Raw genomic sequence first — 20,470 nt, 5'->3', positions numbered from 1 at the left:
TCCTATAAAGACATAAAGGGGAAAAAGATTGGTATTTTAGGGAGATATTACTAGGACTATCCCTTTATTGTGTGTCTTATAGACTGATGGATTGGTCCTGATGGAAGGTGGAATCTATCAGAGGAGAGAGTTGTGTGGTTTGCTTGTAATTCTAATTTCTTTCCTTTTGTTAATGTGTCCTACAAAGGATGGCCCTGGAAAGCTGTAGACCATAATGGTCTCTGAGAAAGTGGAACCCACCTGAGGGAAGAATTACTGAAGATTCTAGAAACCTTGAACACTTTCCCCTAATGGAAATGGGGGATCTACAAATAGTACTGTAAATCTGGAGTACTTTATAGGTCTCTGAGGAAAGCAGAGATTTATTAGAAAGAAGGATTTAATATTTTATTTATTTTGTTAAATATTTCCCAATTACATGTTAATATTAGCATTAGTTTTTTAAAAAATTGAGTTTCAAATTCTCCCTCTCTCTCCTTTCCTCCACCACTTGAAGGCAAGCAATATGATATCAATTATCCATATAAAGTCATGGAAAACATTTCTATTTCCATATTACCCATTTTTAAAAAAACAAAGCACATACACACAAGAAAATATGTGCTTTAATTTGCACTCAGAGCTCATCAGTTTTCTCTCTGGGGGTGGATGTCATTTTTCATCATGGGTCTATTGTAATAACCATTGATCATTTTATTGATCAGGGTAGCCAAGTCTTTGACAGTTGATCATTCTTACAATATTGCAGTTATTGTATATGAGAACCTGCTGTTTCTATTCACTTGACTTTGCATCAGTTCATATAAGTCTTTGTAGGTTTTCTGAAAACATTTTGTTTATCATTTTCCTATAGGACACTAGTATTTAATCAGAATCATATACCACAACATGGTCAACCATTCTCCCAATCAATGGACATAAAGAGGTTGTTTTTAATGTTTATGAATTGCAGTTCTGAACCTCAGGTTATATTTGAAAGGTAGTATGAAATAAGATTGGAAAACTGGGCTGGCTCTGATGAAGACAGAAGCTAGATTGTAGGGGTCTGAGGACTGAATGGGTGGTCAATAAGTGAAAGCAGTGACTGTCGAGTAGAATTCTTTCAGGAAATTTAGCAGACAGAGAAGAGAGATGGTACCTTAAAGGATGCTCTGAGTACAAGAGTACATGAACTTTGAGTGATTGTTTCCTCACTTTCTCCCATTAAAGCCTGTTAATAAGATGGCACTACTCCAAATATGTTAGGAATGAATCCTATAGGGGTCTTTCTGTCATTGATTAACTAGTAGCTGTTTGATGGGCTGAATGCCATTAAATAAACAGGAAAATTTGCTCAGGAGTTAGAACTAGGGATTTAATGCATACTAGCAAGTACATAAATCATAAGGGAAATTGAATAGAAATATGTAATCTATCAAAACAACACTGGAAATAATTCTTAAAATAATTATTTCTGAAGGATAAATTTGTAAGCAGTTAATTAAATATGAAATATAGAAGTACTTTTACAAAGTAAGAGGACAATATAAATATAATATGTTATTATTTGACTTCAGGTAGTTCCTGAAATGAAAATGTAACTTGTATATAAATAAAATTAAACTGTTGCTGATGAGAGTGATGGGACATTTTCCAAGGACTGAAGAGGAAAAAAAAATTTGAGTTCTTTCAAGATATTAAATTCTACTTAGAGACTTAAATTGGTAGTAGCTCTACTCTGCCCCTCAAACTCAAGTAAAACATTTCTACTCAACTTTCATAGGTTCTCCAAAAGCACATAGGGAATATTGCATTACTCTTGTCTCTATACCCAAAGGATTAAATCTTGCTTTATGTCTTGTTTGATTAATATCTTTTGAGATATGTCAGTCTACATCTATCTCATTTCCTAGTTTGTGTTGATCCCTTTATGTAGTTTTTTTATATTTATTTGATGGAAAGAGGAGTTATTTATGATCCCCATGCTTTCCCCACCTGTCCACTCATATTTTCTTTCCTCATGGCTCTCATTTTTATAGTACCTTACAGAATTCTGTTGATGAAAATCTCTATTTCTTCCAAATGAGAGGCTAAATTCTACTGATTCTACTGCAAGGGATCTCCAGACACAGCAGACTCTTGATATACATCTGTCTGCCATACCTAGTAATAACTAGGGGAAGGATTAAAGGAAGAAATTTCTCAATTGATGTTTTCAGGCAGTAGAACTGTCAATCACTGGAGATCTGGCTAAACCTAGACATCAGGAATTTTAGGAGGAAATGTAATTTCAGGTGCAGCTGCCATTCTAACAGTTCTTGAAATATTTAGGAGTCCATGGAAAGGGGAGCAAGAGCATTTCTTGGAGATGTTTGCCTAAAATGCAAGACTATTTTACTTAGAGGCCCACAATTTAAACTTATATCTCTTGATGCAAGATAATTGCTTTGGATTCAGTTAGGTGGTGCAGTGCATATAGTGTAAAACTTGGAGTCAGGAAGACCTGAGTTTGAATGCTGTCTCAGTCACTTAACTAGCTATGTGACACTGGGCAAGTTACTTCACCTCTATCTGTCTCATTTTCCACATCAATAAAATGAGGATAAAATAGTACTTAACTCTCAGCCTGAAAGTGCTATACAAATCCCATTATTAATATTATTATTATTATGATAAGCAGAGAGTATTTAATCCTATTCAAATGCTATTATTATATGACAAAGTCAAGATATTGGAACATCTTAGCATGTTCTTTTTAAACTCCTACCTTCTGTTTTAAAATCAATACTGCATATTGGTTCCAAAGCAGAAGAGCAGTAAGGCCTAGGAAATAAGAGTTAAGTGACTTTCCCAGGATCACACAGGTAGGAAGTGTATGAGGTCAGATTTGAACCCAGGACCTCCTATTTTTAGGTCTGGCTCTCAATCCACTGAGCCACCTACCTATTCCCCTAGTATGATCTTTCACAAAGAGATTCATTAATGACCAGGTCACAAAAATTTTATCCATTTCACTCTAACTTTCCAAAACTAGTGCCTTCCCTCTGAGATTACTTTCCATTTATACCCCCCCCCCTGATCTTTCCCTGATTAGAATGTGAGCTTCTTAGGGCAAAGGCAGTGCTTTTTTCCTCCTTTGTATGCCAAGTATCTAGCACAGTACCCAATATATAAGTATTTATATAAATGTCATATTTGTATATAAACATCTATACATAATTCATATTTATATAAACACAAATACTCAAAAAAATGCTTGTTGATTAACTCTTACTGATTCTTTATTTGTGCATATTATTCAAATGTATGCCTTGCCTTTGATTGTTCATATGTTTCAGATTTTCCTCCACAAGCCCTACTCCAAAGTCTCATTGTGACATCGAGGTGATCCTAAGTTCTTAGAACCAATACAATGAAATGCATATTCTGCCACGTTCTATCAAACTGGAAAGTTTGAATGTGGCTCCAGAGACAAACTATTATGTGTATTTTTTTAAAAGAACACTAGTTTAGCAGCATGGAGATAGGCTACTACGTGACGAATACTTTGGCCATGGCCATCTGTGAATGAAAACTACAAAATGTCCCTCATTTCCACGTGGTCCTTTTCTGTTTCTGCAGTGATGGCAGCAGAGGAGCAGAAAAAGGGACAGAGGGTGCTAAAATTATCTATAAATTAACCGTTAGTAATCTAAATGCAAGATTCTTGTTTAGTGACTAATCTCTGATTGTCCCTCATGCTAGGAATGTTCACTCTTTATGTGTCTATCTTCTGGCTTCTTTCAAAATTCATTTCAAATTCTTCTTTCAATAAGAGACCTTTCTTTTTCAAGTCTCCTCCCTATCTTGATTACAATCTAATGCTTTCTGTCTTCACTCTATCCTGTATATATTCCTTATGTACCTGGTTTTTGAATGTTGTCTATTTCATTAAATATTTGATCCCTTGGAGAGCAGGGATTTTCTTTTTGCCTTTTTTTGATACATGAGTTTTATAGTACATAGTAAATACTTAATAAATGCTTCTTCACTTGACTTGTTAATTTGGTAACAAGGAGCAGAACCAGATCAATATTAACAATTTCATTCTAAATGAAGCTGTAGCTAAATACAAGCATGACTTTGAAGCCTTTCTTAAGGAGTGGGCTAAAGGAGTTATTTGTGTAGTGTAAACCTTAAAATTTCTTAGACTTATGAATGTTGAAAAATTCCCCATTGGGAAATTTCATACTTGAAAAAATTTTCTACTGATAGTAAGAACTCTATTGGAATGTGAAACTCCTTGGCATGGGGGGATCCTTCTCCTCCCTACTTAAGACTACTTTAGGACAGAAACCTTTTGCTAAACAATGGAAAGGGCTTTGACCTATACTTAAGCATAGAACAGGAAGTTCTTTGAGTCATGATTGATTTTAGAATTGATACAATAGAGATACTTGGAATGACAGAACCAGGTCTTGGAACTTACAATCTCTACCCTACTCAGAGTAACAGGATTTAGGAAGGGCTGCAGCAAAGATCAAGATTTAATTATTTGAGAATATGACCTTCAACAGACATGTGCAAAGGAAACAGACCTCTGGGCGGTCCTGGGTCAAGCTAGAGCCACCATTGGCACAGGGGAGACATGGACAGTGATTGGTAGATGTGAGAACTGAGGGGAGGGGACTTAGATGGTTTGCTTAAAGATAGCAGGGTCTGAGGACAGGAGGAGGAGGTTTTGCTCTGAGAGGTTTTGCTCTGAAGGAGTCTGAGAGGAGAGAGGTCCTGGAGGGAGAGCTCCTGGAGAGGTCTGAAAGGAGGGCTTGCTCTGAAGGAGGCTGGAGGTGGAGGCCCCTGAGACTGTTTCTCCATTTTGGTCACATGAGTGATAGGGACTGATCTCTTTTCTTTGACTCAGCTATCTAAGGGCTTGGGCCTTTGGCCCAGCCTAAGCAGAGGGGGTATTTAAGCCCTATTCCCTTCTCTCCCCTTTCTCTCTCTCTCTCTCTCTCTCTCTCTCTCTCTCTCTCTCTCTCTCTCTCTCTCTCTCTCTCTCTCTGTCTCTCTGTCTCTCTGTCTCTAATACCTTTCTTCCTCCTGTTTGTAATTAAAAACTCCATAAAAGGTTGACTGCTGACTTGAGTTTTCATTTAGGAATTACATAGCTGAATTCCTTGGCGACCTTAAATTAATATATATCAGTCTTTTAAAGTGATTTCCATATCACAGTAGTAAAAGTTGTGCCTCAAGAACATGGAATCTTTTGTCATTGTTGCTCATAATGAGTGAAAGCAGAAGCAACATTTATTGCATAAAATGAAGAAGTAACTAAGTTCTATGGAGAACTCAAACAGATTCACCAAACCAAGCCTGTGTGACCCTGGGCAAGTCACTTAATCCCCATCCCTTAGCCCTTACCACTCTTCTACCTTGGAACCCATACATAGCAATGATTCTAATTTGGAAGATAGGGGTTTAAAAATAATTGTATCATTTTAGTTTAGTGGCTTTTGCATCTACAGCTACTTTAGCTTCCTATCTATCTGATGGTTGTCTTGAGTTTCATCTCTTACTGCACTAGAGGTGGCTGGCCACACTTAAGATGAGATACAGTTGTATCTCACAGCAAAAATTCTCAAGATACATATTCCTTTCATTACTTTATATTAATACAAATAATTATATTAATATAACAAGAATAATTACATTAATATTTTATATTAATGCAGAGGTGGACAGAGGGAGGACTATGAAATATTTTTTAAAATGTGACAAGATTAATAAAGAATTCAGTGACCTAAAGACTACTCAAAATATTGGCACCTATACAATATGATCACTTTCTTCAAAGAAGAGTTGGCAGGTGCTAGGCAAAGCAGGTGCAAAATTTTATTGCAAAAAGAGCACTTAATTATATCTTAACAGATAGGTAACTACTAATTACTAATGAGTCACCTAATAGTTAGTTGTTTATAGTCAGACTGTCAATTTGTTGGAGGAAAAGTCTAAATCAACACCAAGTTAGTTTAAAAAAAGTTTGGAGATGAGAAGAAATTGTGTGTAGCTAATAATATTCTCAGTCTGACCTATTTATATTTCCTTTAATGCAAAAAGGAGTGAAAACAATAATGGAAAAAGATATTGTATTCTGTCATCACTTTCAAAGTTTAACCAACATAACATGAAATTGTCAGAAAAATAAAAAATTTGGCAAAGCCAGTACACGTGATCTAGAGAGATATAGCAATTAATGGCAACGCTACTTTACAATATAAATAATTTTAGAAATAGTACAGAGGTAGATAGTTGAAAAATACAAATGGCGCTGCTTCATAAAATAGCAAGGAAGGAAAGATATTTCTTAAAAAAGTTTGGTATGAGAAATAACCAAAGTCAACCATCTCAAGTACAGTAAGAGATGAAATTCAGGACAACCAATAGATAAATATTGTGTATTGGTTCCAAGGCAGAAGAGAGGTAAGAACTGGGTGAAAGGGGTTAAATGATTTGTCTTGAGGGTCACATAGCTAGGAACTTTCTCATTTTGACTAGATTTTGACCCTAGGACCTCCTGTCTCTATACTTGGTTCTTAATCCATTGAACTGCCTAACTGGCCCCATAACTGATAAAATTTTAAGAGCATTGAGGAATCAATTTCAAGATATCTGAAAGAAGGGAAGATGCTAAAGAACAGGAAAGGGACTAGAACCGTGTATATATATGTGTGTGTGTGTGTGTGTGTGTGTGTGTATGTGAATATATGACCAGAAGGAGGTCACATACACTCATTAATTGACATATTTTTATATTTAGGAAAATAATTCTTAAAGAAAATTTTCAAATGAGAGTTGTAACCTCTTAAGAATTGTTTTCTAATGTGTGCCACTGATTCTTCAGAGCCCCGATTGATACTCATGATCAATTCAACTGTCTCTGCTAGTCTGTCTATATAGCTTGCAGGATGCTCATCTTTTTCTTGGCTTAGCCTGTCAAATTTGCTCCAAGCATTTGTCTTGGAACAAAAGGATTTTATTGTTTGCAAGGGATCTTCCCTGCACTTCCTCAGATATGCCAGACTACTGGGATTGTCAAAATCAAAATCTTTCCTTTCCTCCTCTGTGGGCCAACTTGTCAGGAAACTATCCTTCCTGGTCTTATCTACGAATTGTCTGTGCTCATTTGGGCTAAATAATTTGGACGAAAGAAAATTTGAATCCTGAAAATCTGACTCAAATATTTTAAAGACCTTCTTCAACTCCTTTAGAGCTCAGTAGGCTCGCTTAAAAACTTTGGAAACCTCCATTTTATGTAATCCAATTCCTGGGTGGGGAATTATTTGTGTATTTTGGAATGGACCACACCAACTGAGTCAGAAATCTTAGCTATATCCCTAAGAGGCAAGATCTTTTCAGTGTCTGTATCTTACTTAGCTTTTCCCTCAGCCCCTTTTTTATTCTGACCTTTAGATTTCTTGTCTTTATCTTTGTTTCCTTTATCCACCAGCCCTGTTGTCTTTTTTCCATTCTCATCCTGAGCCTGTCTTTGTCCTTGCTTTTGCAGATGTTCCTCACACATTTTCCTGACCTTTTGTTCAAGGTTGGTATCTACCACAAGAATCTGGGCTGCCTTTTTAAGTGTCACGAATTTAATGATATTTCTAATATATGTCAATGTCTGGATTGCAGCCATAGCAAATACATAGGCCTGAGTTATAATGTGCCATACCACTGTTTTGGTAGTGAATGGCATGGTTGTTATGAAAGCCATGGTGTTAGCTATCATCCCTATGGTGTCCATAACTACACCAGTGACAGGACTGTACAAAATGGTGTACATCCAGTAACAGACAAAAGCAACCAATACTAACATTCCACATACTATTTGTAACATCATCTTCTTCCCTTAATAAATTTCTCTCAGCCTGGGATGGGTAAGATTTTTCTTGGGGTGCCAAATTGTAATATATACCACCATTAGGAGATTTATGGTAGTAGGGCAGTAACACCAGGAAGCAAGCTGGGGGAAAGATTGGATCTTGCACTCCCCCTCCCCCACTTCCTGTTCTCCTCTCAACTGATTTGAGTGCTCTTCTCAGAAATGGTGAGGTTGAAGATTTCTTTTAATAACTAACTCTCACCCTCAAATCTTTAACTAAGAGATATTTTATTCTTTTAAATAGAGGAGGTAAGGAGAAGGAGGGGGAGAGAGGAAAATAGGTTTCCCTAACTTCCTATACTTTCCTGTTGATTGGAGATTTCACAATGTGTTCAATTCAGGAAATAAAGTTATTTTTCTCTAAGAGGAGATGTTGACAGCAAATCTGACAGAGTTTCTTCTGAGCCAAGCTCCAAAGTCTTTTCAGTACTCAGTCATATAAATAATTATTGACCAAGAGAGAGTCTGGCTTCCACCTTCCTCCCAACTATCAGAGAAGAAGTGAGGCTCAAAAAGGCTCAAGCTGTCCAACTGCTTCCTTCAAAATTCCATGGGATTGTGACTCCATCTCAGTCGATTGGCAGTTCCCAATGTTCCAAGCCTCTTGCTTTTTCAGCTGATCCATCTTGTATTTCCATTTCCTCCATTACAGAACAAGAGAGAGAGAGGGGTATGACAGAGCTAAAGATATGGAGAGAGGAGAGAGATTGATTCTTCCCTCTCTTCTCCTTGGGGGGGACAGCACAAATTGTCTTCCAGAGGGACAGAATATGTCACCTCATAGGTCAGGTTTGGAATATGGAGGTTAAGGACTGGAGGAGAAGGTCTTAGAGAGATGACCCACTGCCTCCTTTCTTGATTTTGGCTTTTGCTGAGAGGCAGGGTAACTCTCCTGCCTCTGGATTCTCCCTATATCCCAACTCCACTCTTTCCTTTTGAGACCTCATTTGAGGAGATTACTCCTTAGCCCTGGTCTGGAGCTAGCTCTCTTCCTTGGGGGGAAAGGTATGATTCTCTCCAAATCTTCAATCCCCTTCCTTGATGTTAGAAAGCAAGCAGATCTGATCTAAAGGGATAACACTTTATTTTGGGGAACTCACAAGGCAGGGAGAATGAGGGTGTTGGGTGAGGAAAGTAGGAGATAGGAATCCCTATGACTTAACAACTGACCCTCCCCCCCAAAATCCTGAGGGGTTCAAGTTGTCTGCCTGATGCTCTTTTTGTTCAGTTGTTGGGTTGTCCTTCCTCCTAAACTAATCTGGCTAAGATTTGAAGTCCAGGACAATTTTGGGGATAGGGAGAAATCTTAGCAGATGGCTTTCTATAAAGTCCCAATCTACTTTTTTTTGTCTTCAGCTGGAACTAGAGAGATTTAAGGGTTCACTGGAAGGTAGTCAATGTTCAGAGGGATCCTCTGTCTCAGAGGTCCTCTTCTCAGACCATCCACTCCAGAAGAACTCACAAGAAGTGATCTGGCAGTTTCAACTACCCCCCAGCTCTTCTGTTCCTTTCTGGAATTTTGAGTCTTCTTGCCCTTCCCCTGCTTGGGCTGTTCCTTTGCATTGCTGGATCTGATTTTCTCTCTTTTACACTTTTCATTGCTGGATCTGATTTTGTCTCTCTTACACTATATATATATATGTATATGTATATACATATATATATATATACACACACACACACACACACATATATATATATATGAAATTTAACCAACAAATATATGCATATTTGTTGGTTAAATTTAATTTTTATCAGATTTGGCCCACATTTTAGCCTGCTAAGATACTTTTTGGATTCCATTTTTCTCTTGCAACATGTTGGCTACAGCCTCATCTGATAAACAGAACATCTATACTTTCATCCAAGTCATTGATAAAAGTGTTAAATGTCATAATATCAATAATAGATCCTTGAGGTACTTGACTAGAGATGGTTGTTTCTGAGTTATTCATCAGATAATAATGATTATAGTAATCTGAATTTAAAAAAAATGTTTGATGATGAATACGAGTTTATTGAGGCAGATCGATGACACAACGTGTAGAGCACCTGAATTCAGATCCAACCTCTAATATTTATTAGTATTTTGACCCAGGGCAAGTCACTTAACCTCTGTTTATCTAAGATAACTCATATATAAAATAATAGTAGGTTACTCTCAAGGTTGTTGTGAGAATCTAATGAGATACTATACATAAAGAACTTTGCTAATCTTAAAACACTATGTCAGTTATAGCTGTTCTTATTCCTATTATTTTTCTTATAATCTAGTAACAAGAAACAATGACTTTAACTTATTATAAAAACATACCTAGTGGTGGAATTTCAGTTTTAGTAATAGGTTTGTAGAGAAAACATTTTTAATGCTTATTTTTCTCTTTGCCCTCTTAAATTATGTCATAGAGCTTGCATAATGCATCTATATTCATACCAAAATCATAGAATTTAAAATCCAGAGACTCTTCCCCCTCCTGTTTTATAGATAAGGAAACTGAGGCTTAGAAGTGAAGTTATTTACCTAAGCTCATATAGCTATTTAGTGGCAAAATCGAGACCAGAATCTTGGCCCATTATTACCAATCCTGTGTACTTTCCATCGAACACAAATTTGCTAGAATATAGTGGTACTTTTGATTAATGAATCCCTTCCTAGTGAAGTTCAGTTGGCCATGTCTTTTTTAAACTATGCCATTTTCATAAATCATACAAAGCATAGTTTTTGTCCCTAGCATCAAAATATCAATCAAGTGATCAATCAACAAATATTTATTAAACTACCTACTATATGTGAGGCATTGTGCTAGACACTGGGGATACAAAGACAAAAGCCAAATGCTTCTTGACTTTAGGGAATTTATAATCTAGCTGGGGACATAATATGTACAAATGTAGTGATATATAAAATAGACACAAATTAATTTTGTGGGAAGATACTAGTAGTTGAAAGGCAATAGAAAAAGGCTTTATATCGAAGATAACCCTTGAGCTGAGCCTTGAGGGAAATTAGGAATTATAAGAGGCTGATGTGAAGAGTGAGTATAATGGGGATGGGGAAACAGTCAATGCAAGATCTAGTGCCATTTATGAGGAATAGTCAGAAGGGCAGTTTGGCTGGACCATGGTGTACATGAAATGGAGTAATGTGTTAAACTGTTGGTAAAGTTAATTAGGGACAGATTTTTAAATGACCTTGAATGCCAAATGAAGTTTATATTTATATTGGGAGGTTAAGGTGATTCACTAGAATTTATTGAAAAGAGTTCAGACATGGTTGTACCTATCCTTTAAGGAAACTTATTTTGGTGGGGGATAGCTTGGGTAGGGAAGAAGCTTGAGGTAAGGGGACCAAGACTTTAGAAAGGTCAAGAAGGTGAGAACTGAGAAAACCCCCATCAGATTTGACAGTTAAGTGATAATTAGTAAATATGGAGAGAACAATTTTAGTGATGGAGTATGAATCTGGATAGCAAAGGGTAACAGAGAAAAAGGAAGAAGAGGTAATGAATATAGATAGTCCCCCCCCCTCCCCCAGGAGTCTGAGAAAGAGAAGAGAGAGAATAAAAGCTTTAGGGTGTGGGTGAGTCTAATGAAGGGTTTTTTAAATATGGAAGAGACTTGAGTAAGTTCATAGGTAGAAGAGAAGGATGTTTACATATTATCCTTTGAACTCAGAAGACCAAAATGAGTGATATCTTTTGACTTGTGAATAAATTGGATTTTAATGAGACAGAGTTGCCTTTTTTTTTTCTAGTCATCCAAGTTTAGTGGCAAGACAAAAGTCAAGATGACAAGAAGTCAAGACAAAAGTTAAGGTGATGGCTTGGGATGCTGTGGATGGCAAACATATTTAGGTATATCATAAACATATTGCTTATACATATTATACACATATATTAATATATCATATATGCACAGATTTTACACACATTAACGTAGATATATGACTTGAATTCAGATCTTGTAACTGTTTCATTTTACTATCATACTTCTGAAATTTCGAGTTCAGAATTGATAATTTTATATTTGTAAATGTTTCCAAGGAGGACTTCCTTTATTTGTTGGTAGCACCTCCAGGATTTTAGATTTGGAACTGAAAAATAACCTAAGAGATTACCTAATCCAATACCCTTATGCAGACTTCCAGTGAAAAAAAGAGAAAAATATAAGCTTTAGCAACAACAATAACATCTACTTGCTTTTCTATCCTCCATGTTCTTTTTTCTGGTGGAGCCAACATATCTTACTTCTAATGCAGCTTTCTTCCTCCCTATACCTCTTTCTGTGAGTCTTCTCATACTTCCTTTGTCCTATTCTTTGTACTATTTCATGATTCAGGAATATGACATTTCATCTCTAGACCACAATTTATTCAACTGTTTCCAAGTTATAGGTTATCTACCATGTTTTTCTTTTACAAATATAGCCGTGATTTATATTGCTATACACAAAGGTACTTCTTTTATTATCCTCCTGGCTGTGCTGCTTTCTATTCCAAACTTTACCATCAAGACTCAGCTGCCTTCTCATGATGGGACTTGCTTCAGTGTCTGGGACCTTCTTATCCCTTCAGTACCTCATCTTCCTTCTTGTGTATGTGAATTCCTTCTGGAAGAGCCTCCATTTTTGTGTTGGACCAGGCTAGTCATATTTCTTCCCTCTCCAAGTTTTGATTCTGACTCTCAGGTATTGACCATCATTTCCCCCTTTTGGGTACTTTTGCCTTTCAAGCTCCTGCTTTTTTAGCTCTCTTTTCAGCCTTTAATATATTGTCTTTCAGGATTAGAATATTAGCTCCTTTAGGGCAGAGACTATCTTTCTTTTGACTGTTATTTGAATTGCTAGCACTTAGCATAATGTCTGTCACAGCAAGCACTTAATAAATGTTTGTTGCCTGCCATAACCTACTTAGAATTTTTGTCCCTATGATAGCATGGATAGGTCAAAATGTTAGATTGATTTTGCCATCTCTATTCCTCATCTTCTGTTCTTATTCCGTTTTTCTTTCCTGATTGTGCCAATGCCACTTAGATAGTTAAGATTCCTTTTGCACCCTGCTTTTGCCTTTCCTTCTTTGACCTAAGCCATTTCCTCTTGAAATAAATGCTAATAATAAACTAAGCATCATATAAGATTGTCATTTCCAAAGAGGGCATTGCCAGAGAGGAGACACAAAGACTAACCCAGCTTCTAACTCAATGGATGCTTACTTCAGATATTTTTCAATGCCAAACCTCACCATGTACCAGGCAATAGAATTAGTCAGGTCAGTGGCATTTAGCACGTGGAAGCCCTGCCTCATACCTGTATGGAATGATTTTTATAACAGTGTCATTGTGAAGAAGATGCCTCAGAACCACTGAGGGAACAGTATTCCATTGGCTGTTATTTTGCTGGGCTCTCTCTGGGATCCCACGCTTGTCACCAATTTGAAGATGTTTGGCTCAGGTGGTGTTACCACCACCCACGTACTTCCTTTGTTTAAAGTTTCCATTTTCCCAGGACCAAGACTGAATTTATCAAGGGAGGACCGCTCACAACATTTCCCTCCATCTTGGGAAAAGAGCCAAGGACAGAGCTTCTCCCACAGAAGTTCCAGAGCCCCAGGTAGAGAATCACTGTTTGAAGCAGCCTGCCTCAGTTTTCTCACCAATGCTTTCCTGATTGCAGGTCTGATGAAAGATCCTTGTTCTTTATATTGCTCTGAGCCCTTCTCAAGTTGTGTTGGAAATTAGCAACCCAGGAGGAAAGGTTTGCTTTGAGGAAGAACAAAAGTGCATAATAATCTTTTTGGTGAGAGTAGAATTGATCTTTGGGAGCTCCGATGTCAAGCAATAACATGACGTGAATCCCATTAAATCTTGGTAGTAATAGCCACTTTTAAGAAAAGAAAAACTTTTTCTTGACTAGCCCCCAACTCAAATAGCAAAATCAAAGTTGGCATAAGGAAGCACAAACGTCCCCTGGGTATCAGAGGCTTCTGTAGTCATTTCTTCCATTGCCTAGGTGCAGCCAGCCTTCTGTTTATCCAGAAACACTGCAACATCTGTTGGAGAAAGAAAGACGTATGTGTGGCCTCCATGGCAAATGCACAGTCTGGCTGGCAGAGGAGTGTTGTGTGTATTCCATGACGGCTTCTTGGTTTTGTGTGAACACTTACAAATGCCCTGCATTGCCAAAAGAGAACAGGAATCATTGAGCTCCCAAAGTGTAGAAATGAAACGCAGATTTATGTGCCCCTTGCATCTCAAGAGCACTTTGCAAAGGTTACAGATTCCAAAAATACCAGCTCGGGTACTGCTTTCTAGGGATGCTACTGAAGCCATTGTGGTATAGTATAAGAGTGGTTTCAGACAAATAAATGTCATTGGCTGCCTTTAAGTGCCCTCTAAAATCAAAATGCCTAAATGAAATGTAGTTTAGAAAAACTGACACCTTATTGATCCATTATGCTCTGGAGAGGAGGTGAATTCTCACTTCCCTGGAAGAGGAAAGCCAGTCTATCAGGCAGATCTCAAAGATAAGAGGTGACACAGGATAAAGCCATTCTCATTTAGGGTCAGGTAAGACTGGGAAGTCTAGACGTTGCTCCAGGATGTAGAGAATTATGGGAAGTCAAGGCATCCAGTCTCCTGGAACTCTTGTAGGATAGAAGACATATCAGACCTGACATTGTTTAAGTCCCTTCATATATTATAGAAAAGGCACTTAAAGTTACACAACTATTTAATATCTCTAGTGGTCAGGATGGCAATTCCTTTGCTTCCATTCTAATTGAGTTAGGATACAGGCAGTCTCTAGGAAGCAGGAGGAGCATGGACCTGGGCATGGACCTGATTGCTGATTGTAGAGGTTCTCTTCCACCCCCCCCCCCCCCAGGGACTAAAGAGAAACTAAATAGAAGGTGGTGATGCCAGACCAGTGTTGGTACTTGAGATTCTGCTCATGGATTTTTTTTTTGTCCCAGATGAACAAACTTGCGCTTCTTGCATAGCTTATCTACACTCTAGTCTTCTTGTTCATTCCTTGAAGGGGGTTTTGATTTCCATCCATTCTCACTAAGTGTTTTGAGAGCTTTGTTCAATTTTCATCTTCCGTCATGTGGATCATTCAATTCAGGTGCTGACTCCTTTGTGAAACCTTCCCCAATTCCCTCAATTTCTAGTGCTTTTTCCTCAAAATACTTTCTGTTGAATAAATTGCTACATATGTGTCTATGTGTATGGATGTGTATATTATTTGCCTTCTTCCTTCAGGAGATTTTAATAAGCTCCTTGAGGGTAGAACATATTTTCCATTTTTGTCATTGTACCCCCAGCTCCCAGCATTACTTAACTTATGTTTAATATATATATTTGTTGAGAGTTAGAAAAATGAGATTTTGTCATTAGGGCAATTATTAGATCTTTTTCAGATGATTTTTCTTGACCATCCTTTCCAATGTGTGGTACCCACAGCAACTATGGTTATTATGGTACCAGAGTCATAACTAGAAATTCTTGTGCCTGGGGCAAGGATAACAAAATATATCCTCAAACCAACATTTTAAGGCAAATTTACTTGAGTGACCAAGGAAAAGAATGCAGTCATTGTATATGAGATGATGTGATAGGAAGGGTCTCACTAAAGTTGGAAGGCAAAAACTCCATAAGGGAATAGCCCAAAACAAATGGAAGTTTTTGCAGGAGACAGAATAGAGTTGTGCCTGGCTGTGGAAGAGTTCATCTCCAGTGCTTCCCTAGAGGTGGAGAAGAGAGGAATGTGGTTGTCTGGTAGCTTCATCTTGGTTAATTGTTTTTACTAATTAGTTCTAAACTTAGTTGTTTCTACTGTGGAAGGACTTTAAGAGCTGTCAGCTTTCCAAATTTTAGCTTCTTGAACAAAGTCCCAGTTGTCCTGCCCTAGTTATGGTTCTGCCTGGTACTAAAATATGTTTGTAAAGATTAGACAGGTCAATAGGTGAGATTATTGTAATAAGAAAGCCAAGTTTTTTGACTTTGACCTCTGTACCGGTCAGTTAATTTCATTGTAAAGGAAAAAATATGTTCCATGGCCCTATAACATGAATTCATTTATCTCTTAGAAGTAGTAGTATGTTTTGCATAAAAAGCTGTTCTCTGAGCAAAGAAGATAGGTTCAAGTTCTGTCTCTGACAAGCATTGACTATATGACTCTAGGGGCTAGGTTGGCACAATGCATAGACCACAAACCTAGAGTCAGGAAGTCTCCTCTTCCTGAGTTCAAATTTAGCTTCAGACACTAAATAGCAGTGGAACCTGGGCAAGTCATTTTACCTTGTTTGACTCAATTTCCTCATCTATAAAATGAGCTGGAGAAAGAAATGGTAAACCTCTCCAGTATTGTTGCCAAGAAAAGCCCAAATGGGCTGACAAAAAGTCAGACACAATTGAACAATAACAAAGTGACCTCAGTTTCTGCTCCAGGCAACTCACAGAGACTACAAATCTTGCAGAAGGTGCTGATTTATATTGGTTGAAGGAGTTTACTTTTTTTGGGGGGGGGTGGAGAGCCTTATAACAGTTAAGTCACAACTCCAGTCATTAATGCCAGGTCTTTTTTATTTTTTGATCAAGAAAGCTATATTAAGACTCTAATGGGTTTCTTTTTTTGAGGGATTGGATGAGGATGTGTGAGATGCTAAACCCGTTCTGCTTGAATTTGTACATTAATTTCCCCTCAAACATAGAAATTAAATTTCCAGTTTGTTTTGGTTCATGATATGTTTTGGCCTTTAAAAGTTCTGACTTGATTTAGTATGATAATATACAGATGGGAAAAACTGATTGGGACAAATCTGAAATTTTGGTTCTAATTTACCCACGTTTCCTGGTGCAGAAACAGCTCAAGTATGTGATTTGAAATGGGGCAACTGTAAAAGAAACCTTTTCAAATGGTAGGTAATAGTTTATTTACTTAAATAATTATTTCTCCCTCCCCCTTTTCTCTGGTGTTTTTCACTCAAATAAGGGAAATATGTAAACATCTGGCTGCCAAGATGGGTTGTCACAGGTCTGCTAGTAACCCTCATCAATCTTTAGGACATATTCATTTCTTCATATCCCTAATTATTAATGAATACTGACTAACCCAAAGAAGAGCAAAAATTAGAAGTGAAGTTAATTGCAATTTAACCTTCTAACACTTCTCCCTTCCCTGATTCCCAGTCAAATAATTTTATCTAGAACAGATTACAAAGATTATAAAATTAATTTATGTGCTCAAAGAATACTCAAAACTTTGCAAAGTGTACACTTGACTTTGATAATGAATAGGGCAAAGGGAGAAAATTGAGAATGAGAGAAGAGAGTCAAAGGAGATGGGAAAGTGGTAAATGTTAGGGTTTTGGCAGAGGTTTTTTTCAAGATATGAGTTGTTAAAAAGTCTTACCTAGTCAAAATGTAAGTGATAGTTTGCTTAAGTATGTTTTAGCCAGAGTCATAACTAAGGTGGTTCAATGGTGCTTTACCTTGCAGAGCACTAGAATTTATAGGGTGTTGTGCTTCCTTAGAAGTGAGAAATAACTGAGTTTAACACTTATTTAGTAAGAATAATTAATTAAAATTGGAAGCTTCTACTAGATAATATGCTATCTTTTTCTTCATCCTTTGGTCATATCCCAGGTGCCCTCCTTTCTTTGCCTTGTCTTGTTCCCTCTGTCAGTGGTCTCCCTAGTTGTGGCTTTGGAGTTACCTCAGGGTGTTTCTGACTTCCATAGAATCAAATTCTCTTTTTTTCCCTTTGGACCTTTGTCTTCCTGGTTGAGGGTATCTTCCCCTCCCACCCTGCCCTGCCCTGGGGAGTTAGACTCAAGTTCTAGTATACTTTTTTAAAAACTCTGCTTTGGATAGGATAATCCTTAGACCAAGACAAATTGAGATTTTTGGGGGGGATTATCATATAATATAGACTGTTCATCATTTTATAAAATAAGAGACAAACACTAAAGAAAAAGTAATGGAGGAAATAAAGTGACAAATTCCATTTCTTTTCTCTATCAGGTCTTATTTACTTATAATTTTTCTGGTCCTCAATAAATTCTCAACATTTCCTAATTAGTTGGTTGTTTGAGTTAGCCTTAAAAAAAAAAACCCTTACCTTCTGCCTTAGAATTAATATTTTGTATTGTAAAGGTTAGGCAGTGGGGGTGAAGTGACTTATCCAAGGTCACTTAGCTAAGAAATATCTGAGGTTAGGTTTGAACACAGGATTTCCCTTCTCTAGGTCTGGTTCTCAATCCACTCAGCCAGTTAGCTGCCCCAATTGATTTAAGTAGAAGTGACGGTCTGACCAGGGGTAGGTTGGAGCCAGTTCAGACTAGCACGAGAGTCAATTATCGAATTTCTAGTGTGAGCATTTATCCCTTGGAAATCTGAAAATGCTGCAAATATGGCTTGATTAATTGTTTTTTATTAATGGTCTAGATTTATGAAAGTGATGGAGAAATATTAATAATGTTTATACTTGGAAGTGTTTTATGCCTACATTTTTCTTTTTGAGAGCCAACTGTTAAACATTTACTAGCATATCCTTGATGAATGAGTGCAGTAGGAAGATTTTTTCATGGTTCTAATCCATCTTATTTCTGTTTGCTGATATTATTCTGATAAAATGTCAAAATCATTATCTTTGAAATCTTTAGGAATTCAGCCTTTGAACTCAGAAAAAAATATCACCATAAAGTGATCTTTATATTTCTCAGTATCTTGAAACTCCCACCTATTACTAAAGATGAAAAGGTTTAAAAAATTATCTGATTGACTGCAAATTTTAGTGGTGTAGTAGAATGCATACTAGATGCCTGGAGTCAACAGACATAGGTCTTGGTTCTTTAATTGTCTATATGATATTAGACAATTCATATTTATTCAATTTGTCTGGAGTGCAGATTAAATGAAAGAGAATAATAGTGTAAAATAAGCCTGGAAAAAGGCAAGTGTAGAAATCTTTGAATTTCAGGGCTGGTATTTTACATTTTATCATATATTTCATGATACAAAGGAGTCCCTGAAGGCTTTTGAGAGTGAGTATAAACACAATCAGATCTGGGATTTAGAAATAAAAACAATAGTTATTAATATAACACATTATATATATTTTGGTGTATATATGTATGCCTATGTATTATTCTATATATTACTATACTAGCATTATTATATAATGCTTTACATGCATTATTTCACTTGGGATACTATTATCCTCTTTTTAAAATTAGAGAACTAAGGCTTTAAAAAGTTAGACAATTTCTCTTTGTTATATAACTAAAAAGTATTTGAAGCAACATTTAAGCCCAGAGATAATCAATTACAAGTTGATTACTAAAATATTTTTAAGGATAGGAAGGAAAAATAATGAACGTTAAGTAGTTTAGGTGAAGGGTAATGGGGTCTTGAATAGTAATTAATAATAATAACAACAGTAGCATTTAAATAGTACTTTACAGCTCTTATAAAACACCTAAAATATTTTATTCAATTTAAAATTATTTTATTATATTTTTCTTTTCTAGACTACACATAGATATAATTTTTAATAATAATTAAAAAATCTTTTCACTTTATTATTATTATTATTAAATACTTATTTATACTACCTGACTCCAGAATCAGTTCTTTATCCATTATATCACCCAGCTGCTATAGCTAGTTTTCTGAATTAGAGCTGGGACAGTGAGAATGGAAGGGAGGTAATTAATAAAGAATTTCTTTTTTAAAAGGTTTGTAGTAATTTCATTTAGAACACTGTTCCTATTTTGTCAGTTGATTTGTTTAGCTTATATATTTATCAGAAAAATATATTTTAAAAAAGCTTTTGTTTTTACATCACTTTTATTTGCATCTATATCTCTTTTCCCCAATGCAAGTAAAATCATCCTGGTAATACAAGCAGTTCAGCAAAACCAACCATGATGCCAACCATTTAAGACAGTAAATTCATTATTCCACCCATGACAAGGAGTTAGGTAGCTCAGGAGATAGAGAGTCAGGCCCAGAGATGGGAGATCTTGGGTTCAAATTTGACCTCAGCTACTTCCTAGCTATGTAACTCTGGGCAAGTCACTTAACCCCAACTGCCTAACTTTTACAACTCTTCTACCTTGGAACCAATACTTAGTATTGATTCTAAGACAGACAGAAGGTAAGAGTTTTTTTTTTTTAAATCCACCTATGCAGTAAAGAGCACACTTGATAATTACAATTTTTCAATATTCAGTTTTATTTTTGGAGGGAATGATTTCTATTTACATTGTTAGAGTCATTGTGTATATGCTTTTTCTGGTTCGGCATACTTCAAAATCCATCTGTACTATACATACACATCTGTTCATATATCTTTACATGCTACTCTGAAATCGTGGGGGCAGCTTCATCATTCTTTATGTTATAGTAAAATGCTGACATCACTGAGCCAAAATTTGTTTAGCTGTTTCCCAATAGCTGAATATTTACTTTATTTTCATTTCTTTCCTACTACAAAAACTATAGCTAAAAACATTTTGCTATATATGCCCCCCTTTTTTTGCTTTCGTGGAGGTGAGGGGGAAAATCTTATCAT

This window comes from Monodelphis domestica, chromosome 1, assembly GCF_027887165.1.
Source record: "Monodelphis domestica isolate mMonDom1 chromosome 1, mMonDom1.pri, whole genome shotgun sequence".
Classification (NCBI taxonomy): domain Eukaryota; kingdom Metazoa; phylum Chordata; class Mammalia; order Didelphimorphia; family Didelphidae; genus Monodelphis; species Monodelphis domestica.
Note: the sequence above shows the minus strand (reverse complement) of the source record.